Below are 25,621 nucleotides of genomic sequence, written 5' to 3'. Positions count from 1 at the left end.
CGTTCAATGCTTTTGGACTAGAACTACGAACTCAGAGTTCAGCCAAGGAAGGAAGGGGCTTGGAGATGACCTAGTCCAACCTCCTAAAGCGGGCAGAACTTGGCCCAACAGGCGTCCATTGGCGCCTGGGCTGTTTTGCTCCTGGGCCTCAGCCCCCGCCAGCCTCCTGCTCCTGCAGGATAAAGGGCAGGGGCTCTTCCTCGAGGCTGGGCAGAAATCCCATAAGCGCCCCTGTGTGCACAGCCCCAAGGGAGGGCGGGCCGGCAGGAGGCGGTGCATCACAGCTCTGAGGCACAGGCATCCCAGATCCCGGCTCCCGGCACTCAGCACTGCCTTCCTCCTGCCCCTGCTCTCAGCTCATGGTGCCTGGACTCATCCTCCGTCTCCTTGGACCCTCACAACAGCCTCTGAGAACCTCTACTCCACAGATGAGAACAACCGAGGCTCAGGATCTCACTCAAGCTCACACCCCTGGTGAGTGGCCGAGATGAGCTGCGTCCAGGTTCCGTGACTTCTAATGTGGTCGTTGTCCCTAGCGTCCACTGTGAACTCAACCTGGTTAAGGCACAGGAGCCCGAGGGGCTGGTTCTGGACGGGGCGCAGCTGCCCGAGCCCTGCGCATGAGCCACCTGCCCTTCAAGGCCCAGGGGGGGCTGCAGTCCCGCTTGGAGACGAGTCCTGGACACTGGCAGCAACAAGGCCAAGGGGCCAGGAAAAATCCTTAAAACAGGCCACTGTGAGGAGTCAGAATGTGCGTGGGCTTCGTGTGAGAGGATCTGAAAGATTCATCAAACAGCAAGATCTATTAGGGGCACCAGGGGAATGCAAAAACTGCCAACACTGAGATCTGGCGCCGGCAGATGGACGAGAAACATGTTTATAATTTATTAAAGATTCAGGGCTTTTACTGGAGAGAAGAGCTAGCGAGCAGGAAGGATGGGTGTGAGGGTGGAACCAGGAGGAAGGGCGTGACCACCGCTGTGCGCAGAGACAGATGCCAGCCCCGGGCTGCTGTCCTGATTGCCACAGCAGCTCCTGAATAATGCACGCTCCTCTGAGCTGATTCTCCACCTGTAGTTTCTTTTTTGACTTTTCTTTTTTTTTTTTTTAATTATTTGCTTTATTTATTTATTTTTTTAAAAAAATTTATTTATTTATTTATTTATGGCTGTGTTGGGTCTTCGTTTCTGTGCGAGGGCTTTCTCTAGTTGTGGTGAGCGGGGCCCACTCTTCATCGCGGTGCGCGGGCCTCTCACTGTCGCGGCCTCTCGTGTTGCGGAGCACAGGCTCCAGACGCGCAGGCTCAGTAGTTGTGGCTCACGGGCCTAGTTGCTCCGCGGCATGTGGGATCTTCCCAGACCAGGGCTCGAACCCGTGTCCCCTGCATTGGCAGGCAGATTCTCAACCACTGCGCCACCAGGGAAGCCCCAACTTTTCATTTTTTAAAGAAAGATTCAACTGACTTAATTTCTCCAAGTTCAGGTGGGTCTCACAGTGCTTCCTAACCATCCATTTCTTGAGTGTTCAGTGTCATTTATTGGCCGAGGATGCTTCCAGAGAGGTGTTCTGAGATGCTAACCCCTGGCACGGGGTCAGAGCTTCCTCTTCCATCTCTCCACCAGCCAATCACTGCTCGGCTGCCTACCCCGCCTCATCCCTGCACCTGAACATGTGCCAAGCGGGGATGTTAGAAACACCCCAAGTGAGGACGGCTGTCAGTTATCACAGAACTGTTAATGCTGTGCACATGCCTTTTATTTTATTGCACAAGCTCATTAAACTGGCAGCAGCCCGTAAACAGAGTGTTATGATGATGATCGTCATCTCCATTTTAGCACTGGGCAGCAGGGAGGAAAGATGTGGTCATAAATTAGAAACATTTGGGATTTTATTCTCGAGGGTAAAAACAGGAGGGAGTGATGGAGAGGCAGACCCGATAACTTTGAAGCAGAGAGTAGAGCATAATAATTATTATCACTATAATGTCCAGAACTGACAATGGCTCTGTGTCTAGGAGGCAAACTCTCGGAGTGGGGGCTCTGGCATCCCAGCGGGAAGGCTGAGGGCAGTTAGAGAAAGGGGAAAGGTCACGCAAATATGCAGCATGACACAGTGGAAATCAAACAGGCCTGGGGTGGGACACACTGGGCCAACCCTTTGCCACTCGGGAGCTGGGCAGTGACTTCCTTGATGAAATTATCCACCTCAGGGAAGGTTTTTTTTTTTTTTTTTAGCATCTTTATTGGAGTATAATTGCTTTACAATCAGGGAAGGTTTTTAAACGACTACTTAGTGACCCCTGCTGCCGGGCGCTGTCCTGAGCACCTCGCATATTTAAGGTTCACAGATAGCCCGGTGGGAGGGGGCACTGTTTAATGGATTCACTCAGGAGGAGACCGAGGCGCAGGGGGGTTAAGTAACTCACTGCAGCTAGTGAGCCCCGGCCTGTCGTACATCCTTGTCACCAAGCCACCACCTCTCCGTGCCAGCACCGTTCCAGGCATCAGGGTATCCATAGCTGCCGTCTGTCCCCCAGGTGTACTCTGGGCCCTGCACACCGTGCGGACGCCTGGCCTCACACTCGATCACCACCCCCAAGGAGCAGCTTCTACCAAGCTCTAGAACCCAGCAGGGAGGGACAGGCTGCCTGCCGCTCCTGGGTAGTGACAGCAAGACTGGGACACTGCTGGCTGAGCCGCCACAGGAACATCCTAACAGGGGCTCCCACTTACGTCCAGATGGAGCCTGAAAGTGGGCACAGGGTGATTTCAACGAGGCCCTGGGAGGCGCGTGAACCTGTTTTTAAGCAGAAAACTGCAGTCTGTCCCTCCGATTCCCGCAGGTCCAGAGCCTGCTCCAGAGGCCAGACCAGACATAGAAAACGAACGGGTTATCTTCTCCACATGTGCCATTTGCCTGAACTCTACAGCTGCAAAGGCCGAGGGAAATAGGCATAAGCTGTAAAGCGGGGGTAGGGCTAGTTTCCCGGGAGAGCACTGTCCCCAGGGGAGTGACAACCTGGATTCCCTGCAGGTGGGTGGGGCACAGCCTTTCCTTGCTCCCCGCTTCCGTCTCTGGGCCCCTGTGTCCTCCACTATAGCCCAGAAGAGGTCCCAGGGAGACCATGTCTCCTCCCCATTTTCCCGCCAGCAACACCCCCCCAAAGCTGATGTGTGTGAGGAAGAAAGGACGAGAGGGGAAAAGCTCTTGGCCCAGTGACCTTTCCAGAATGTCAGCTCCCTCAGGACAGGGACCAAGAACACCTACTACATTTCCCAGCTCAGTGCTATGCAAGGAAGCCTGCTGTCAGCTATGAGGAAAAGGAAGATGACCGAAAACTATAAAATGCCAAATCTGTAACTGACCTCTAGGTTCAAACTTGACTCTTTAGAAGAGAAAAACACGAGCAGTATAAAAAGTATGACAGCTGTAAAACCAGAAATTCCTTTTAATCTCATTTCATGGGCAACACTATACACTGTAAGGCATGAAATTTTTATTTCGTGTCAACTTCACTGGGATTTCACATGCAGATTAATTTGTTCATCCACATAAACATATACCGCTCCTACTTCTTGCCTCAAGTCACCCTCACTTAGTGTTATGGAAATCCTGCGTCTCGTAAAAGACACTTAAGATAACAGTGAGATCTGCTATTCCATGACACTGCTACGTTTTGAATTGCTGAGCATGTTATTTTTTTTTTAAAGATTTTTTTTTGATGTGGACCATTTTTTAAAAGTCTTTATTGGATTTGTTACACTACTGCTTTTGTTTTATGTTTTGGTTTTTTGGCCGCAAGGCATGTGGGATCTTAGCTCCCCGACCAGGGATCGAACCCGCACCCCCTGCGCTGGAAGGTGAAGTCTTAACCACTGGACCGCCAGGGAAGTCCCTGCTGAGCACGTTATTAAATTCTAGTATCCTGGGAACGGGATAAGTGGGCCAGGGCAGGGAACTGAACTGCTTAGGAACTTGGTTGAGCTCTTGGTGGGCAGATGAAGGCCCCCAGCACCCACCTCCTTGTGTAATCTCTTAGCCTTGAGTGTGGACTAAACCTGGTGTCTTGCTTCTAAGGAACAGACTACAGCTAAAGTGATGGGATGTCACTTTTGTGATTAGGTCGCAAAAGACAGTGACTTCCATCTTTTTCGCTTGTATGTTTTGCTGAAGCAAGCTGCCATGATGGGGAGCCCCACATGGCAAAGCACTGAGAGTGGCCTCTGGTCCATAGCCTGTGAGGGACTGAATCCTGCCAACAACCATGTCAGTGAACTTGGAAGAGAGTCCCCCCCGAGACGTGCCCTGAGATGCCTGCAACCCCAGCTGACACCTTGAACACTGCCTGTGAGAGACCCTGAAGGAAAGGACCCACCTTGGCCATGCCTGAATTCCTGACCCACAGAAACTGTGAGATGATGAACATTATTTTAAGCCACTAAGTTTCATGGTAATTTGTTATGCAGCAACAGACAATGAATACTGGTACCCTTAGCTCCTGAAAACCCAAGTCCACCAGGATTTCTCACTGTCCTGGGGTCAAAGGTAAATTCTCTCGGGTACCTGGTGGAAGAGTTATGCAAAGGCATCAGGATTCTCCCAGCACAGAGCTCCAGAGCTCCCACTGGACCCTTCATTCATGCTCTGTTGGCATCAAGATGTTGCTAGGTATAGGATTCCTATGGCCACAACATACAGAGGGAAATTCTTCAGGGGTACCTTTGGGGTTTGTTCCAGTCTTTACAGATTCAGCTCCCTTAGGGCTTCTTAATAGGAATCAAACACATAGAAAATTGTTGAGAGACTCTCTTCTCACTTCTCCCGTGGATGGTGCATAACTAGTACCCTTCCACACGCACAGAGGAGAAGTTAATTCATCTCATATAATGGATGTCATAGGGTTTTAAGGCTTGATTCACTTGCAGAAGTCCAGTAAAGAAAGGCTGACCTAGATGGTATCACAGACATCCCTCCATTCCATGAACACGAGGCCATCTGGCAGAGCCCTTGGTCTCAGGCTGGGCCTATTTAGGCCAACAAATGCATTCCCTGTACCAACCATCACGATGTTCTTCGTTGAATCTATCTGTCAGGCCAGCTCAGGGTCTGCAATTCACCTCTTGCTCCTCGGAGAACCCTCTGGATTTCTTAGCTACCTACTTCCAGTAGCATCACATTTCTAAGAAAACCTACATCTTGACAATTCTAGGGCACTTCCACCATCATTATTAATTGCAGGCTCCGCAAGCTCATTTTCCTGGAGATGTACCAATGCCCCAAGGGTTCTTTGCTGACACGCTGCGAAGCTAACTGCAGAGGGGGGACACTAGGATGTAAGGGGCCATGTTGTCTGGAGGCCCCCAAAGGCTCAGTCTCTGCCGCTATTTCGCAGCCCAGAGTAGCTGGAAGACCTTTCCCTCTCTGGCTCCATACAAACTCCTGGGCTGCTGCAATACTGGACTGGAATGGACCACAGAGCTCCTCTGGTTAGTCAGTCCCTACATTGTGAGCTGCTGGACCGCATCTCCAGGAAAAGCCTATGCATGCTCTGAATAAAGTCTACAAGAGTCAAATAAGTTTGGCACATGAGAAATACTGGAAGACTACTAGATTAACTTTTTGGTGATCCACCCATGCACACTAACATGTTAAAGGTTCTGAGACTTGCGCTAGCATCCTGTTTACCAAGCTTTGACCTCAAACCCTGCCCTAAAATCCTTCACATATCATGGGAACTCACATATTCACAGGATATATATATTGTATCAAGCCTACCACTTAACATCCTACCAAAAACAGAATTTTGTAACACACAGGTTTTAAAAGCATTGCTTCCAGCTCCCTGTATTTTTTTTTGTTGTTGTTGTTAATTAATAGCTACTTTATTTATTTATTTATTTATAGCTGTGTTGGGTCTTTGTTTCGTGCGAGGGCTTTCTCTAGTTGCGGCAAGCGGGGGCCACTCTTCATCGCGGTGCGCGGGCCTCTCATTACCGCGGCCTCTCTTGTTGTGGAGCACAGGCTCCAGACGCGCAGGCTCAGCAGTTGTGGCTCACGGGCCCAGTTGCTCCGCGGCATGTGGGATCTTCCCAGACCAGGGCTCGAACCTGTGTCCCCCGCATTAACAGGCAGATTCTCAACCACTGCACCACCAGGGAAGCCCATCCCTCCTTTTTTAAAGATGTGCAAACTGAGACCCAGAACAGTGAGCAAATTGACCTGCCACGTTGACCCTGCTTGGCAGTGGCCAAGCTAAGACCTCTTAGTTCTTGGTTGTTGAACTTGCTACTTCCTTAAAGCACTCAGGCTTGGGGGGCCCTGTCAGATGGTTTAGAGAAGCCCCAGTCCACATAGGGTACTGGCCACCTCTGCTTTCCAGTGCCCTTTTACCCCCTCAAAATATTCCCACCAAGGTCCCTATTACTTCTCTATGTTGCTAAATCTAATGGAAAATTTTCAGTCTTTTCCTTGCTTGTCATCTCTGTAGCAGTTAATAGTGAGGGTCATACATTTCATTAAATGTTTGGATCTTTGCCCTTGGCTTTGGTAGAATCACCCTAGCATGGTTCTCCTCTTCTTAGGCTGTTTCTTGGTTTTCCTTTTCTTTCCCTCCTCTGAAATTCTGGTGTTCCCCTCCAAAATTCTCTCCTAAGCCATTCTCTTCTCAATCTTCCTTCCCTCTAGATTATTTTACTCGTTTCCAAGCCTTCAATTTCCTATCTGTTTGCTAACAATCCCAACCCTAACCTTAATCTGATGAGCCTCTTCTCTTGGATGTCCCCACGAGATGACCTCTTCAGCCACCCTCTGCCTCTCATACCTCGCCCAAGCCTGCCGACCCTTCCATGTTCCCCAGCTCACCATCTAACATGTGCCCAAACCCAAGAGATATTCTCGAATCCTACCTCTCCGTCCCTGACACCAGTCTCACTAAACCTAGTCCTATCAATCCTTCTTACTTATCTCTCCATCTGGCTGTTTGTCTCTATTCCCATCATATCTTTGCTGGATTACTGCAGCCACTTCCTAGCTGGCTTTATCCCCTTCCAATCTCTCCTGCATGCTGCAGCTAGAATGATCATTCCAAACTGCAAATTTTCAACATGTTTCAACACTGCCCAACTGCTCACAAAATAAAGTTGAAACCCCCAATCATTGCTTACCATCCTCGGTGACCCGGCATCACCTGTGACTCCTCCCTTCATATCCTCCCACTTCCAGCCACGTTCTGCCTCACCGGCTCTTTCTCCCTCTGGACCTCAGCAGGCGCTGCCCTCCCTCCCACGTGTCTGAAAGGCACTCTCCTCTCTTCCAAGGCCTGGTTATTTTTTCCTCTTCTAATCCTGGCTTGGAAGGTACTTCCCCTTGGAAGCATTTCTTGATCTCCAAGTCTTTTCTATTGTGCTCCGCTAGGACCCTGCACTCACCCCATCACTGTGGTTTATTACCAAGCACTGGGAACTCTCCGTCTCTCCTGCTGACTCTTAGCTGCAATGAAGGCTAGGACTTTTTCATAGTTAAAACCTCAGTCCCTGGCACGGCGACTAAACATAGTAGACGTACAATAAACATCTGAATAATGAGTGGATGAGTGAATGGGGGAGGAAGCAGGTGAGGCTTCCATGGGGGCAAAGCCAGAGGAGAAAACGTCCCTTGCCAAGTGACAGGTGGCACCAGCTCATGGAAGCTGCAGAGCTGTAAGCTGAGTGGCGTGCCTAGGTCAGTCACACAGAGGAGTCCAAACAAGTCACCAAAACTGAGAATGGTACCATGTGGGGAGAATGGGGAGCCTTGGGCTAAGGCTGTCCTGGGAGACTTCTGGGACAGTCATCTGGTGCCTGTGGACAGGTCTGACGCATTCTCTGTTGCATTGAAAATACTCAGCTATGTTTAAAAAGCTGGGATGTTCCCCTTGTTCACTGAAGTCCCAGAGATGAACAAGGCTTCCTTACGTGGGAGGGGAGAGACTGAATCCTAGCTGACAGGACTGCCAGACTATGACTCAGATGCTTTTCTCCCAGACCTGTGCTGTCCAATACGGTAGCCACGAGCTACCTGTGGCTATTGAGCATTTGAGATGTATCAGAATAGAGATATGCTGTAAGTGTGAAATACACACAAGATTTCAGACTGATAAAAAATGCAAGATACCTCATCAGTAATTTTTTTACCTTATTATATGTCAAAATGATAGTTTTGGGTGTATTGGGTTAAATAATACATATTATTAAAACTGATTTCACTTAAAAAATTTTAATTTTTAGGGACTTCCCTGGAGATCCAGTGGTTAAGACTTCGCCTTCCAATGCAGGGGGTGTGGGTTCAATCCCTGGTTGGGGAGCTAGTATCCCACATGCCTCGCGGTCAAAAAAACCAAAAAAACCATAAAAACAGAAGAAATATTGTAACAAATTCAATAAAGACTTTAAAAAATGGTCCACATAAAAAAAATTCTTTAAAAAAAATTTACTTTTTAAAATGTGACTATTAGAAAAATTTAAATTACGTGCATGGCTTACATCTATTTCTATTAGACATCGTTGTCCTAGGTCATTACTGAACCTAGCTTGTATATAATCTAATTTAAAATTTCAACATTAGTGTCAGACAATAGTTTCTAGATATTGGGTTCTTTCATATAATAAAATGTAAAATAAAATTTTAAATGTAAAATAAAATTTTAAAAAATTGTAGAGAAGATTACGAGGTTTGCAACATTTTCTTTTGCAGCAAAATTATATTTTAAAACTCTCATCATCTAGCATCATTGTTATTTCATAAAAGAAAGGGTGTTTAAACACTCAAAAAGGCCACAACCTCAGAATCATTAAAAGCGTTATAAATTGTAAAATTAAACTTTAAGAAAATCTCCCTCAGCATCTCCCCTTTTCCCCAACTCCACAGATCAGATCTGCACTAATTCACCAAATGGCATCTGAAAGTACAGTTCAAGGGTTTGTCCCATAAATTATGATGCACCTATGTCCACCCTCCACAGACAGCACGTATACTAAACGCAGAAGACAAGATATCTCCACACTCTGCTCTGGAAGCAGCAGCTCCAGCTCTGTTCTTGGTGCTGCTGATGCTATGACTTGGTATGATTTTTCCAGTCTCTAGCCCCAATGTATCTCCTCACGCACTTCTGCTGTCCAAGCTGTCATGCGCAATCTGGGCTCAGAATGCACACCTAACTTGGCGAATGCAGACGCCTCTGGCCACATTTAGACCTCCTAGAAATGACCATAGCTCCATTCTGCACCACTGTGTTTTTCCAGACCACTCAGCCCCTTTGAAGTGAGTGGAACACTGAGGTTTGGTGGAAACCACAGGGAAGTAACAGCGCCTTTTCTCCAGAAAGATCAGCTGCTCTCAGGAAGCTGCAAAGAGGCTTCTCTTGGGATGCTCCCAGGACCTGGGTTAGTTGGTACCAAGCACTACCCAGATGGCAGCTGTGTGCCCGTGTGTGTGCATGTGTGTGTGCAGAGGAGAATGTTCTCAAAAGGCAAATGCAGAGTCTAGCCAGGACCAGGAAGTGTGGAGGTGGGCCAAGGCTTATTTTTGAAATGTTTCCTGAAAAAGATTCCTCAGTGTCTGAGACTAGGGCTCCTCCAAGTCTTATTTTAGTCCTGCTTGAATCACATTACACAATAGTAATAATAGATAACATTTACTGAATCCTATGTCTCAGGTATTCTTCCAAGAGCTATAAATCTGCACAATCATTCCCTGAGGTAGGTGCTCTGAGACCTCCTCGCTCGTCGTGGAGAACACTGTGAGGTCACAGTCAGTAAGCAGCAGAGTCTCGAGGTCACACCAGATGGTCTGGCTCCCAACTCAGCTCTCACACTCCACTAGAATGACCCTTGATGGTCAGCCAACACACTCGTTTGCAAAACTTTGTTTCATGTTGACCTTTCTCTCTGTCTTTGCTCTTGAAGTCTGCATGCTGGAAGGTTCTGGAAAGATGGAAAATCACAAGTCTGGGTGTCCCTCGCCTGCTAAGGAAGGATGTCTCCCCTTGATCTTCCCTGAGCTGTGTCCTGATACTTCTCAGACTTTCCAGCTAAAGGATCAGAGAAGAGTCATTCCCTTCCTTTACCTGAAGGGGGAAATGTTCCTCAAACTGAAGCAGCTGAGATAAGACCTGTAGCCTAGTGACTCCAGGCATGTGGTCAGACCCAGCACATTGAGCGCCAGAATGGTCTGGTTGAGGGCCAAGCATCCAATGTCTCTTCTTCTCTAGGGGACTCATAACGGTGGGCCCCTGTGGAAGGTCTGAGCTGGGGAGATAAAAAGCCAAGACCTCCCATGCCCACCTGTACCCTTCTAGACTGTCGGCCCATCTCCAAGTCAGTCCTGTACCAAATTCTGCCTCCATCCCCTCTTTTAACTCTCATTTCCATCTGCCCAAGCCGGGCCCACCCCCTTGATCTGTGGGACTACAATGGCCTTCTGACTGCTCCTCATCTCATTCCTCCCCCCACCTTCCACATTAATCTTTCTAACACCCTGCTTCACACACGTAGCTCTCCCTACCTTCCGTAGTTACCTAAGCTAAACCTTGGCCACATCCCAAGGCCCCCACCATCGTGTTAACCCTTCAGCTCTGCCCCACGGTTCTCTTGCCTGAACCTTCTAGCCCTGCGAACCAGTCCATGCATCCTTGGTCATGCCTGAGCCATGACCTCCACACACCTCCCCATCCAGCCACCGTCCTTTCTAGGGCTGCCTCAGTGTAACTTTTGTGCAATGCTTAGCCTAGGTCAGCTCCTCCATTGCACTTCTCGTGGGCTCCCTGGCCTCCCTGCCCCTCCTGCATGGCTGTGCTATCTTCTCCGTGGGCAGCGGCCACGTTTCTACTTCTTAATGTTCCCGTGGGCCAGTTACTCAACCGACTGCAGTCACTTTCCTCATCTCTAAACCCAGGATCATAGCAAAGTTGTCATGAGGCTTAACTGAGAGAACATATGTAAGGTGCCTACCACATGTCAGGGGACTAGTTTGATCAATAATGTTGGCTGATTATGGTCCTGGATTTATGTGGTAACACAGAGAATTCTTTGTTGAGTGAAGGTCGTTTTAAGTTTCCCGTGATTTTTCTCCCTCTGTTCTGAGGATACATTCCCACACCTGCACTTGCAAACCCGGATGTTTTCAGTAGATTGTCTGAGAATGAATCCAGTGGGGGGTGCTCTTTGAATCCATCAGTCATCTGCTGATACTGATGAAGTGTCTGAGTGCCAGGCACCGTGTGGAGCTCTGCAGGGAGGTGCAAATGTAAGTCAGCATCCCTGCCCATGTCGCTCAAGGAGGGGAGAGGGTAAGCTTGAAACTCGGGGTAACGGGTGCTGCTCAGAGGTGAGCGAGTAGGAGGTGCTGCCCTACTTAGCCTGAAGGGGCAAAATGTCTTCCTGGAGTGGCGACCCAACCAACCCGCGTTCCTGAAAGGTGAAAGAGCATCCCAAGCAGAGAGAGCAGCGAAGATGAGAAGGCATGAATGAACCCTTGTGCACAGTCAGGCAGCTGCAAGCCTGGGCTTGGCTGGGGTGGGTGTGCCTTCAGGGGCGGGGTGAGCTGGCAGCTTTGCAGGGTTTGGATGGGGAGTGATGCACCGGCATTTGGGATGCTCTCCATGGAGGAGGTGTGCAGGGTGGACCAGTGGGGGGCCAGAGCCCAGTGGGAGGGCGGCTGAGGGCTGCTGCGGTCACCCAGGTAGAGGGGAGAGCTGTGAGCAGGGGCAGGGACCAGGAGCTATGTAGGAGGCAGACCCAACAAAGTGAGGGTGAGAGAGGAGGGGACGCCGAGGGTTTGGCTTGGGTCACAGGGTGAAGAGTGGGCTTGCCCTGAGATGGAGACATGAGAGCAGACTGGGTACTTGATGTCTCGACAGGCAGGCTCGGAGTAAGGAAAAAATGATGTGTCCATATGATCAATCAAGGAGAGACAGGGAGAAGTAGGAAAACAGGGAACAGAGATAACGATGTCTGGTCTGGCTGGCTGCAGGGTCACTGGGAGGGTGAGGTGAGGGCAGGAGGTGAGAGCTGTCAGATGCGATATGCTTCAGTCCAATGTAAGTGGCTCCTCTTGCTACATCCAGGACACTAAGGACCCCACAAGGGGCCTTTGCTGATCGTGCCCCTTGTCAGTCCAGATGGAAGCCCGGCTGCCACGTGACTCCACGGGTCCCCCAGCAGAGCCCTTCTTCTGTCACGTCACACGTTCCTCAGTGAGTTTTCCCGCTGTCCTTGGTCCCCGGGGCTCACGTCGCTCCATCCCACTGTCTGTCACCACAGCTGCACGGGCAGCCTCCTTCCCATGGCTTCTCCCACTCACAGCTGTCATCTCCTCTCTGCTCTTTTCATCTCTTGTCAAACACATTTTGTACTTCCTGGACCCCAGCCCTTAAATCACTCCCTCTGCTGGCCTTGGCGTCTATCCCCAGTATCTGAAAAATGCAAATTTCACCAGACACGGCATTGCAGTTGCCTCATGGCTTATTTTGCATTCCAGTTTCCAAAGTAAGTCTGACATTCAGGCACGTGAAGTGTTTGGTGCTGAGAGCCAAGGATGAGGCAGGATGCTCTCTGCACAACTTCCCTGCCCGCGCCCCTGCCACCCCTGCCCGCCTTGCTCTTGGAGGGCACACCAACTCGGAGGTGTGGGACAGGGCACCAAGCCAGGACCTCTCCAAACTTACTCACATCACCCCTTTGTCCTGGTTTGGGTCACCCTCTCTGCCCGCCTCTTGGACCTGCTTTTACCCACAGCTGTGGAGCAGTGAAAAGGCCCCAGGGCCTGAGTGCTAATGCTGGTCCTCAGACTAATACAATTTGACTGCTCATGACCACAGCTAACAAACAATCACTGAGTGCTTACTAGGGGTTAAAGACGGGGCTCAGCATTTGACATGGATTATGGATTTGCTCACCCTCACAGCAATCCTGGGTACCATTATTATTCCCATTTTAAAGATGAGGAAACTGAGGCTCGGGAGTTGAGTAACTTGTCCAAGGACCAGCTGGTAAGTGGCAGAGATGACTTCTCTCAGGGCTCACACGGCGAGAAGACCTACTCTGCCACTTAGCCAACCAGTTGCCTTGCCTGGGCCTCTGTTTCCTCTGCTGTGAAATGACAATGGCCCCTTCACCCAAAGGGCTACTGAGGACATCATGCGTAAGGGATGTGAGAGTGCTTTGGAAAGTCTCCCGTAAATATAAGGTGTGATTATTCTCATTCTAGGCACTTACTACAAGGTTCAGCCTTTCACTAAGGAATTGCCAAAGGTGCCCTGAGACTCCTTGGGCCTCATCAAGCCAGTCCTACCAGCCCTGTTTCTCTCTGGCGTCAGGGGCATCACACCACGCCAAGTGCACTAGGGGTTGGGGGATAATGGTAACTGAACATGACAGCATCCTGGGTTTTAAAGGGAAAAAGTCCGTATGCTCCAACTCCCTATACTAGACTGAAAAACGTGGGCAGGTCACCAGTTTGCAGTCAAGCTGCCGCCCACGCGTCAATTCCAGGGGTAGATGGTTTTGTTGTCGTCGTGTTTAATAGATCCTGAGACCTTCGGATAAGTGCAAAGATGGTGTCAAATCAGCTTACATTTGGATCTCCAGCTGGGAGGGAGTCTGGTGACCTCCACTGAGGGGAAGGCTTGAAGGGGCAGGGGAGCCGTACAAGGAAACGGCCACGGCAGCAATAAAAAAAGGACAGCTCTTCCGGTTCTGCGGGGCCCTGGAGTCCTGTCAGGAAGGGAAGTGTGTGAGGAGAACGACTAATCCAGGGTCTCGGGGGCGGGCCACTGCTGCTGAGCTAGAAGGAGCCCTGCGTCTGGAAATAGCCTCCAATCTGAGTCAGTTCCTAAGTCACTTCCCGCACATTCTTACTGGCAGAGTATTTTCCACCAGCAGCAGAGCTAGAAGTGACCTTAATAACAATCTCTGAGCTACTTCTCTCCTCCTACAGGTGAAGAAATGGTCACCCAGAGAGCTGAAGAGTTGGGGAGCATCTTAGGACCCAGATCTTCTCACGCTCCGTTCAGCTCTTCCCCCCTCATTTTATCATGCTGCCAAGATGTGGGACAAAATGCCAGAAACTAATCAGAAGAGGAGGAGATAATTGAGGACAGACTAAAAGCCAGGCTTCATGCTTGGTTCTTGGGCAAAGAGCACAGAAAGGTGAACAGGGAAGGGGCAAGACCCTTGATCAAGGATTCAAGTGGCCGATACACTTAGGAAAAGGTGTTCCACTTCACTGACTCGCGGAGAAAGGCAGATTTAAACCACAACGAGACACCCCTACTCAGCCCCTAGAAAGGCTAAAATGAAAGAGACTGACTATAGCGAGTGACGGGCAACAAAGACACGGAGCCACTGGAACTCTCACGCTGCTGGTGGGGGTGGAAGCGGTCTAACCGCTTCCTTAGATGTTTGACAAAATCTTAAAAAGCTGCCAGGGATACACCCTACAGAAACGCATACGCCTGTTCGCCAGAAGACAAATACAAGGTTACTCATAGGAGCTCTATTCAGAAGAAGCTCACACTGGCAAAACCCCAAATGAGCATTAACAGTGGAAAAGATACATAAATTGTAATATATTCCTCAAAAGGAATACTATACAGCAATGAGAATGAACAAACTGTCTTGCAAAATGTGGCTGGATTTCACACACTTATCTTTTTTTTTTTTAATAGATTTTTATTGGAGTATAATTGCTTCACAATACTGTGTTAGTTTCTGTTGCACAACAAAGCGAATCAGCCATATGGATACACATGTCCCCATATCCCCTCCCTCTTAAGCCTCCCTCCCATCCTCCCTATCCCACCCCTCTAGGTCATCGTAAAGCACCAAGCTGATCTCCCTGTGCTATGCTGCTGCTTCCCACCAGCCAACTATTTTACATTCAGTAGTGTATATATGTCGATGCTACTCTCACTTTGCCCCAGCTTCCCCCTCCCACCCCAAGTCCTCAAGTCTATTCTCTATGTCTACCTCTTTATTCCTGCCCTGAAACTGGGTTTATCAGTACCTTTTTTTTTTCCCCCCCCTTAGGATTCCACATATACACGTTAGCATATGGTATTTTTTTTTCTTTTTCTGACTTACTTCACTCTGTATGACAGACTCTAGGTCCATCCACCTCAATACAAATAACTCAATTTCGTTTCTTTTATGGCTGAGTAATATTCCATTGTATATATGTGCCACATCTTCTTTATCCATTCCTCCGTCGATAGACATTTAGGTTGGTTCCATGTCCTGGCTATTGTAAATAGTGCTGCAGTGAACATTGCAGTACATGACTCTTTTTGAATTATGGTTTTCTCAGGGTATATGCCCAGTAGTGGGATTGCTGGGTCGTATGGTAGTTCTATTTTTAGTTTTTTAAGGAACCTCCATACTGTTTTCCATAGTGGTTGTATCAATTTACATTCCCACCAACAGTGCAGGAGGGTTCCCTTTTCACCACACCCTTCCCAGCATTTATTGTTTCTAGATTTTTTGATAATGGCCATTCTGACCGGCATGAGTGATACCTCATTGTAGTTTTGATTTGCATTTCTCTAATAATTAGTGGTGTTGAGCATCTTTTCATGTGCCTCTTGGCCATCTGTATGTCTTCCTTGGTGAAATGGCTATTTAGGTCTTCTGCCCATTTTTTAACTGGACTGTTTGTTTTTTTGCTATTGAGCTCCATGGGCTGTTTGTATATTTTGGAGATTAATCCTTTGTTGTTTCATTTGCAAATATTTTCTCCCATTCTGAGGGTTGTCTTTTCGTCTTGTTTATGGTTTCCTTTGCTATGCAAAAGCTTTTAAGTTTAATTAAGTCCCATTTGTTTATTTCTGTTTTTATTTCCATTACTCTAGGAGGTGGGTCAAAAAAGATCTTGCTGTGGTTTATGTCAAAGAGTGTTTTTCCTATGTTTTCCTCTAATGGAGAAAAGACAGCCTCTTCAATAAGTGGTGCTGGAAAAACTGGACAGCTACATGTAAAAGAATGAAATTAGAATACTACCTAACACCATATACAAAAATAAACTCCAAGTGGATTAAACATACACATAACTTTGAGGGGAGGCAGACACAGAGCACACACTGTGTAATTCTATTTATAAACAGTTCAAGAACAAGCAATGCTAGTCTATGGCATTTGAAGTCCAGACACTGTTACTTATGGTGGGGAGCAGGAGTGGGGAACAAAGGTGGCTTCTGGCAAACTGAGGGTCTTGTCCTTGACCGAGGTGCTTGATATAGGAACATGGGTAACTTCTCTTAGGAAAAGTTCATCAAACTGTACATGTACAAAGTGTGAACTTTCCTATATGTATGTGATACTTGGATAGAAAGTTTACTTAAGATGAAGAGAGATCCTCATCCATGGGTATATTTTGGTCTTGCAGGAATATTTCAAAAGCCACGGAACTGGAAGGATTCAAAATACAGCCCATGAAATAGGCAAGGACTGTAATGAAATAGGTAGCAAACTCATCAGTGCCTTGTCCCCTTCTTAGAACTCCAACCATCCTGGTGCCCTTCATAGTGCTAGAGAGAACACCCCAGAACACAGAGTGCAAATCCAAGGTCCCCTCAGCCTTCTGCCTCTGACCTTTAAAAGTACACACCCCAAACCAAATTTTCAAGAAAAAGATAATTTAGAGGAGAGAGAAATGATACCACCTTCCCCTTGGTGTTACTGGCCCTGAGCACCAGCACTTAGTTTCAAGGCCAGAGTAAGGGAACATTCTTCCCAGGGGGAGAGACCCTCAGGTGAGGAGGGACTGGTGGCCTGCAGGGGCGCTAAGGTAGCTCCCAATCACCCAGCGGGGGATTTGCTCACTTGGGGAATCTCAGCTCCATGAGAGCAAGCGCCAGGACTGCTCATTTACTGATATGTCCCTAATAGCCTAATTACTCAGTGTGTATAAGTAATAAGTATTGTGGGCTGGTTTTTTTTCATGGCAAATATTAATTCCAAACCAGTTTCCTATTCTGGGCACTGAATATACTTCTCCGTCTCTTTCTACATCTCTTTCCATTGCCTCTTTCCTCAGGCATCATGTAATAAAGGGGGGACAAACCCAAGGAGGAGGAAGGGAAATCTGCCGCCAGAACCAAGGCCATTTAGTACCTTTCAAAGCCACACAGGGTTCTTCTTGGGGTACCTGCCCATTAGAATTTGGCCTCAGTGACAGAACACCAGAAGAAACTACTGACTCCATTAGCCAACCGAAATATGTTATTTCTGTGTCTCTAAGCAAAACTAAAATAAAAATATCAAACTATCTAATCTGAAGCCCAGAATCCTCATGCATCATCTCTTCCACTTGTTCCTACAAGCACAAGTCAAACACACACACACACACACACACTCACTCACTCAGTGAACCTGGCCATAATAGGGGTTTTATGTTTGTGACAGAATTCTATATATATGTGTATATATATATATACACACACACACACACACACACACACGCTCACCTAGAATCTAAAAGCTTGATTCTGAGTTTCACCCAAGCATTGACTAGCTGTGCAACCTTGGACAAGTCCCTTAACCTCTCTGAGCCTGGATCTCCTTACCTAGGTATGTGGTTAATCTGCTAGTCTTGCTGTTCTGCCCAAATCTCCACAGCCAGTACTGGTGCTCAATCCTGAAGCCCAGCAGTTAGTTTGGGGGTCAAGGACAAACCCCCTTTTCCAGGTCCCCACCAGCTCCTTTTCCTGCTGGACCAGTTCTGGTTTCTCATCTCTCCCACCTCACCTCTGAGTAAACTCCCAGGTGTAAGACACAACACTCCCACCCTGAGGATGCCAGAGCCTCAGAGCCAAGATCCCACATTGCCCTCCACCGCCTTGGGCCGGCTCCAGGTTCAGGCTGGGCTTGGTCCCCTCCCCCAGGCAGGAGCTCCCAAAATATGGTGCTGCCCCAGGATGTGTTGTCTAGGGCATCTCTCAGGGTTGCTCTGATGAGGGGCCAGGGCCAGTGTGAAAGTGAAAGCATTTCAGTGTTTACTGAATTAACTGTAAGGTCCTCACCCCAAATCCAAGGCTTTGCCCCAACACGACCCGAAGTATCCCTTCCAGAATTATCCTTCCCCACTCATCCCCTCCATTATCCCACCCTCCAAGGAAACTGGACTGACTCCCACAAAACACTGTGGCTCTTCCATCTCCTTGCCTTTGGCACACTGTTCCCTCAACTTGGAATGCCTCCCACCTGCAAAATTCCTACCTGTCTCCCCTAGTTCTTCTGGTCCAGATGCTGCCTCCTTCAAAAAGCCTCTGCTTCCCATTCACGTGTAAATTCCTTCTCCTCCTTACGCCAGCCTAATGCTATTTTGTCTTTTTCCTTCGGGAAAGCTCCTAACTCCTGTGTTCTGTTCCATGGTCAAGACAGAAATAGCTACACCCAACCAGAGACAGGGCAGGAAATGGGCGCTTGGAAATCAAGGGCGGGAAGGCTGTGCCTTAACTCCAGAAATAAGGACATGGCTTCAGGGCGATCCACATTTGAGCATCAGGAATCCGTCGCTGTGCACTCCTCCCACTAGACCATGAGCTCCTGGGAGCGGAGACCAGTTCCTAGCACGGAGCTGGGCATGCAGTTAGTGTTCAGTAAATGTGCTGAGTGGATGAATGAGTGGATGAATGGGGAAATGAGTGAATGAGTGAGATGCACAGCGGTGGGAAGTCAAGTTGGTGGGAATTAACTAGGAAACAAGGTGTGAGAAAACATTAGCTAAGGCGGTTTGTCCAGATGAGTTCTCATCAGTAGCTTTTCTTGACTGGCCCCCTTTCAAAGTCTGAAGAGTTGCCCTTTTGGGAAATCTGTCCGAAACTCACAGAGCAAGCCGGGGGTTGAGGGAGGGACCTGCAGGGGCAGCACACAAGGAACAGGGGACCTGAGTGGAAGGAATCCTGGCCCAGAGACGTCTGCTCTCTCAGCCTTTGTGGTCTTTCTTCCTCCGCACCCTGGAGAGAACCCCTTCCCAGGGCCTGTAAGTGGTCCTGCAATCAGGGGTACCCAGGGCAGCAGACACAGTTCTCCTGCTGAGAGATACCAGGCTGTTGGGAAACTCTTCCCGCTATTCCCTTCCAAAGCTCCCTGAAACTCTCAGATGCTCTGGAGTGAAGCACTCTCAGAGCCACTGTCAACGGGCTTGCAAGCTCCTGTATTGGAAAATGGCACACAGGAGGGACCAGAATGCAGCAGATGGGAGAGCTTGTTTGCAAAGCTTACTGTCTGTGATGGGTTTCCCCTCCCCTCCACCTTGATGTGGAATCACCAAGTCTATGCTGAGCTAGTGGAATTGCCTTGACTCTGAGGGAATATGAACATTTTTTATGCTTAGCCATTCCAGCCATAAAGATTTTGATCCTATTACTGCTAAGTGACGAGTACAAGGATAGAAATGATGATGATCTTTGGCAGCCATTCCAACCGAGTAAATTCAAGGAAGGATAAATGCAATCCTAGACTGGGCCACGGTCCCTTCATTTCCCAGAATGAAAAGAAGCAAAGGAAAAATGTCTTCCCGGTGAGATGTATCGAAGTGTGGAATGTTCCCTCCAGGCAAGCGATGGGCATCCCACTGTTCGAATGATTTAGCACCGCACCGGACAGAGCCCAGGAGGATATGCCGAGGGGAACAATCAAACCCAGCATGGCCGGGGGAGGTGACCTAATGAGGCTTCCCAGCTCTCACTCCTCCCAGCTCCCAGCTCACGGGCGCATCCACCCTGCCACCTGCTCCCCTGCAATCAAAGCGACCCCATAATAAGCATTGCTAGGCAACAGCGAAAATATACATGTGCCTTATCAAAATATTTCCCCCCTTCTCGAGGGGTGTGCCTCCATTTAATGGCTTCCTGTCTGCCAGCCGTTTTATGTGCTACTTGGATGATAGCAAATCCAGCTGTTGTCACCAGAATGTGGTGACAGGGATGGGGGCGGCAGGACTGGAAAATGAAGACTAATTGTTGGACCAGTCAATGCTTTATAAACAGCAGAACCCCCCTGGGAAATCTTCTCAGACTCACCCCAGCTAGACGCTGTCTCTTCCTCACATTGAAATATTTACGGCACCCCACCTCCAGCCCCCAGCACAGGCAGCCACAAGTATTCATCCTTGCGACCCCACAGGACTTAGGTAGTGCCCTGGAAATTAAGGCTCTCATCCGAGTTAACAGAACAATGGGCCTTAGGGGGAAAATTCCAGACTAGGATGCCCCGATGAAGCACCCCGTGTTGTATTCACACAGGCCGAGGCGGGTGGGAGAGCGGAGTGTATGTTTATATCTGGAAGAGAAGGCCAACCACGGAAGAATGAACCCATCTACAGTTGTGTGGCATTCAGGGAATGAGAAAGCTTCGAGGTTATCTAGTCCAACTACAGATGAGAAAACAAGCCGAGACAGGGCAGGGATGGGCGGAAGGCCATTGCTGGTCACCTCGTCCCCACTGCTCTCACTGGGCCTGAATCAGGGGTGGGGAGACCGAGCTGTAGCAAAGACATGTCTGAAGCCCCAAGACAGCAGGTTTCCATCTCAAGATTGTGAAAATGTCAAATGTTACGTAAGGGGTAGGGCGGGCAGGGGAAGGTTGTTGACCCCGAAGGGTGAATGAGTAGATCCACTGGAAACTGTAGAAACTCATTTCTAAACTATCCTCACTGCTGACCCCATGGACCCCACAGCCCCCATAAACCCTGGAATGGAGAGTTCAAAGCCTGCCCCCCAGTCTTATCTCCTACTCCTCACCTCAGTCATCCCAGGCTCCAGGTAAACCTTGCTGCCTCCCACAAAATACCGTGGACTCCACGGGGTAAAGGACCAAGAGAAAGATGGTGACTCTATCCCATTTCACATAGGGGATCAAGCCCCTGGCCCCTCTGGGGGTTCTTCTATCACGTGACACCCCGCCATGACTTGTTTGTCAGCGTTCCACGCCACCAATGCACTCGCTTTTCAATCAGCACAGTGGGTGGTTGGTGAAAACCTCCGCAGCCTTCCTCCTTTCTCCCCTCCTCACTCCACCTGGGTACCTTTGGATTCCTAAGCCATTCCGCCCAGTGCCCGCTCTCTCAGCAGTGTCTGCTCTGATGCTCAGCTAACAGCTCTGTGTTTCAGGCGTTGCCCAAACGCATCCTATAAATTACAATGCAATTACTGTGGTAGGAAAATTGGAAGCAAATTTAATAAGCTCAGACCCCTCTCACATGCTGTTTTTTCACTCTTCTCTTCTCAGTAATGAGAACTCTTTATGGGAAAAAGGCCTTTTTCCTTTAACAGAGGCTATTCTCCTGGTCCCTTATCTGAAGCCCATGAGGATGGGAGGATACGGAGAAGGGGGCTTCCTCTAGCTGCTCTTGTCCTATTTACCCATAAGGCAGATAGGAAAAGAGTCATCAGTTGTCTTTCCAGGCTCACTCTCCCTTTCATTTGCTCACCAAACATTTATTGAATTCCTATCACACAACAAAGATTTCTCCCCCTAGAGGGCAACTGGTGTCATAACTAGTAGAACCTTAGCTGCAAGGCATGGACAGGGAGAGGGAAGCTGTGTCCATGGGGTCGGGTCCCACAAAGGAACCAGGAGTCCAGGGTGGGCCAATGGCCACAGTAGGAGCTTCTTGGTAAAGGCGATGCCAATTGCCAAGAGGATGGCAGCACATACACCCTGTGGTTGAAGAAACTGAGAAGAGGAAGGGGCAGAGAAGCCAGAGGTCTCTACAGGGCCTGAGACAGAGCCCCATCACCTGAACAGAGGGAGAGGGCTGCAGCCTGTAGGCGGGAAGGCATCTTTACTCGAGGGCCTACTTTCTACTCAAACCCTGGGCCTTTCAGCTGGACCAACCCACCCATGGACTTCATCTGACCCACAAAAGGAAGCCGCAGTGCCAGCTGATGCTCGTGGTTTGCAAATTTGAGCAGGCATCAGAATCACTGGTGGTGCTTGTTGAGACACAGACTGCCAGGCTCCACCCCAGAGCGCCTCACTCAGTAGTTCCGGGGGGGAAGCTTAGAAACTGCAGTTCTAACAAGCCTCCAGGTGATGCCAGCGCTGCTAGTCTCCTGGTTTGGGAAGCCACACTTTGAGAACCATCGTTCTAAGCCTTTGCTATTCGAAGTGTGATCAATGGACCGTCCATCGGCAGAACCTGGGGGCTTGATGGGAATGCAGACTCTCAGGCCCCACCCCAGACCTGCGGGATCAGTTTGACGAGAACCTCAGATGATTTAAGTCTGAGAAACACGTACCTGGAACGGCGTTTCTCAACCCTGGCTGCTCCCTAGAATCACTTGGGGAACTCAGAAAAGACACTTCAGCTGCTTGGAGGCTGGGTATCAGCATTTCTTAAAAGTTCCCCAAGTGATTCTTATGAGATGCCTGGATTGAGAACTGCTGGGACCCCCACTCGTGACCAACACTCCACGCCCATTTCTCCAGCTTTGAACTTACTCTTGAGGCCCTCCTCTGTTCCTCCCTGACCCCCACCCCTCCTGACAACTTAAGTGATCTCCCTAATGCTCCTTCCTGACACTCGGCGTTTGGTTGCCTCTCTTGCCTGAGTATCTTCAGTTTTCTCAGGAGACGCCCCTCCCACCCCCGACACTTCCCTTCCATTCCTGGTCCTGCAGTGCCAGCCTGCCCATATTATTACCGTGTAATAATAACAACAATGAAAATTTTTTTTACTACTTGCTAAGGAGTATGTAAGTACTTTACATATAGATTATTTGATCCTTATGAAAAGCGCATTAGGTAGGTATCATTGTTATTTTTATCCCTACTTTTCAGAAGAGGAAAGTGTGGACCAGAGAAGCCAGGTGATGATGAGTTTGCTCAGCTAGGCAGCAGCACAGGCAAGACTGGAAACAGGGTGATCTGGTCCCAGACTCTGTATCATTAACCCCTGGGCTGTACTGCCTTCTGCTTGACTCTGACTTAGGGGGAAGATATGGCCTCATCCTTTTGCTGGGGCTGAGAAGGCATATTTACGTTTCATTCTTGAGAACTCAGGTAACAAGCAGGGCTGGCTTTATGGCAGGCGTTCTCATTGCAGTTTTGCTCCCAGGGGACATTTGGCAATGTCTGGAGACATATTTGGTTGTCACAACTTGGGGAGGTGCTACTGGCGTCTTGTGGGTAGAGGCCAGAGATGTTGCTAAACATCCAAAGTACAGGACAGCCCCTCATAACATACAGTTATCCAGCCCCAAATGTCAGTCACCATTGAGAATCCCTGGTCAGGTGGACGCAGGTCACCAGCAGCCACAGCTGGTCAGAGCTGGGACAGGCAGGGCCTGAGAATGGGCCCTGGGGCTCTGTCAGCCCAGGCAGGCAAGCCCCAGGGTTGGAGGAGGGTGAAGGCAGGATACAGCAGAGAGGCTAGAATCACAGAAGGATTAAGGGACTTAGCTGATGACTTCAACCTCAAGGACACGGACTCCCTGGGAGGTAAGGGTTGGAAGTGGGAGGTCCTGTAGACAGAAAGTCACCACTCAGTGGGGGCCCATGTGAGAGAAGAACATTGGGCTTTGCAGTCTCCAGAACTCCCATCACCACGAGGGTGATACAAGCACAGGGTCAGTCCCGTACCAAACTCAGCCTGCAGACAGCTGATCAATGGGCGGCTTCTGTCGGGGCTTGCTTAGGGTTTTGCACACAGTAGGCGTTACCACGTGCCATGGCTGCCTGGTCCCATGTGCTTGCCCTCATTCCCAATGCCCCGTCCTCTCCCCTTCTTGCTCTTTCAGATTAGGATCCATAAGTCTGAACTTCTCTGAGTAACACAATCCCAGCTCCCACAGAGCAAGGTCACTGTCCCGAGGCAGACGTGTGGTTGATACACTTTTCCTCGTTGTCTTCCCAAAGGGTGTCTGCATTCTGTCTAAATCTTCTCTTCCCTTCTTGCTGCAATCCCAGAAGATCACACTTACGTCACAGAAGAAACACACTGGGTCAGGTAGGGAGCCTGGAACTGGACCTGGGGAACTCAGATCCTTGGGGACAGGCTGAGTTCTTCACTCGCAACTACCACTGTGTCCAGCCCTGTAAAATGCTTTCGTTTCTGCCTCTCAGATCATAAAACAGGGTGAACGCAGATGTTAGTCCTGCTCAGGTATCCCCGCAAATCGGCCTGCTCAGTGAATTCCCCGACGCCTCCTTCCTGCAGGTGGGAGCTTTCAGAGGCAGCTCCGACAGCTGTCACCCAGATGCACCAGCCCCTTTCCTGGCGAGGAGGTGTCCCTGGGTCCCTCTACAGGGCCTCGGCATCTGGACACAAGACAAGGGAGGCACCACCCGCTGGAGACCCAGTGGAGCTTCTCAGCCTTCTGCCTGCTCCCTCTTCCCTGTTCTCCTATACATACTCTCCGCCCCGCGAAATAAAATAAACTAATATTTAAATAAAATTCTATCAGGTCCAAGGACCAGGGTAAGTGCTGGGGAATTTTAATAGGAATAATACAAGACTCTGACTTGAAGCTTTCAGGCAAGCAGCAGGGAGTGTCCTGGGTAAAGGGGACTTCCAGGCCCCACTGCTAAGGAAGCGTCTCCAGGGTACCTCGAGGGGAGGATTGAGTTCACAGACTCTCAGAGTGAGAAGCCATAGATCTCATCCAGTTCAGTTCCCTGGCTTTATTCATGGGGGAAACCAGGACTCCGGCTCCTCTTAGGGGTGATGGTGATTAACCAGGACTGGTCAAACCCCTCCGCGGAAATAAGCTGCATAAGTCAAGGTTCTGGGTTGTGCTGCCTAGTCGGGAAGACTGGGTTCACCAGCCTTCCCATACTGCCAGCTTACGCACCACCTGATTGACCAGCCTCGTTTGTCATGAAAATTTTTACTGTCCTGCTCGTAAACCCCAGTGTCCACAATTCGGTACCCATAGGCCCAAACAGACACAGAAAGCTAAGACGCTAACACCAATCCTACAGTGTCTCATTTGACATTGCCTTCAAGCCCCTCTACCCCAAGCTTGCTGGTCTGCTATTTTGGGTGCCAAGTCAATTTCCCGCAGCAGACAGGAAACACGCCCTCTTGGGGCTTTGGCACAGCTGGGTCTCCCAGCTTGGAGGTCAGGAGGGGAGGCGCTGGGTGAGACTGACCTGCTTCCTCAGGCCTCCCCAGGAAGCAAAGGGCTGGCTGACTCTAGGAAGGCTTGAGAGGCGAAGCGCCTTCACAAAGCCTCTTTTTGCTGGGAAACAAAGCTTTCCACATTGCCCCAGGGCTGATCTCTGCAACCCATCTGAAGGGGGCCTGACCAAGGGGATAGCAGGACAGAGGCTGTGTGAAAGGGCTGCTCCGAAGCAGACAGCGGACCCAATGGCAAGTGTAGAGGCCCCGCTGGCTTCTCCTCTCACGTGCCGAAATGTCAGGCTGTAGGACCTCTGATGGCCTGACATTTTGGCACGTGAGGAGAGAAGCCAGAGGGACCTCCCAGCGACAGAAGAGACCACCAGACTGACTGCCCAGAGGCCTGGCCGGCCTGCCCTCCCGCAGTGTGAAAGCCAGGCCGGGCCACGGGAATCTGCCAGGGGAGAAAGGTTCTGGCTGTAGGGTGTTTAGTGTTCCATGACCCCATGGCGGCTATGCCCAGGGT

General features: G+C 49.5%; 1 protein-coding gene across 2 annotated transcripts in view; it reads right to left on the bottom strand.

The window, feature by feature from the left end:
* Positions 1-25,621, bottom strand: part of GALNT14 (polypeptide N-acetylgalactosaminyltransferase 14) — a 216,550-nt gene that overhangs the window by 54,709 nt on the left and 136,220 nt on the right. The gene's annotated exons all lie outside the window — the stretch shown is intronic.

Source organism: Balaenoptera ricei, chromosome 13 (assembly GCF_028023285.1).
Source record: "Balaenoptera ricei isolate mBalRic1 chromosome 13, mBalRic1.hap2, whole genome shotgun sequence".
Lineage (NCBI taxonomy): Eukaryota > Metazoa > Chordata > Mammalia > Artiodactyla > Balaenopteridae > Balaenoptera > Balaenoptera ricei.
This window is presented reverse-complemented; position numbering and strand designations above follow the sequence as displayed.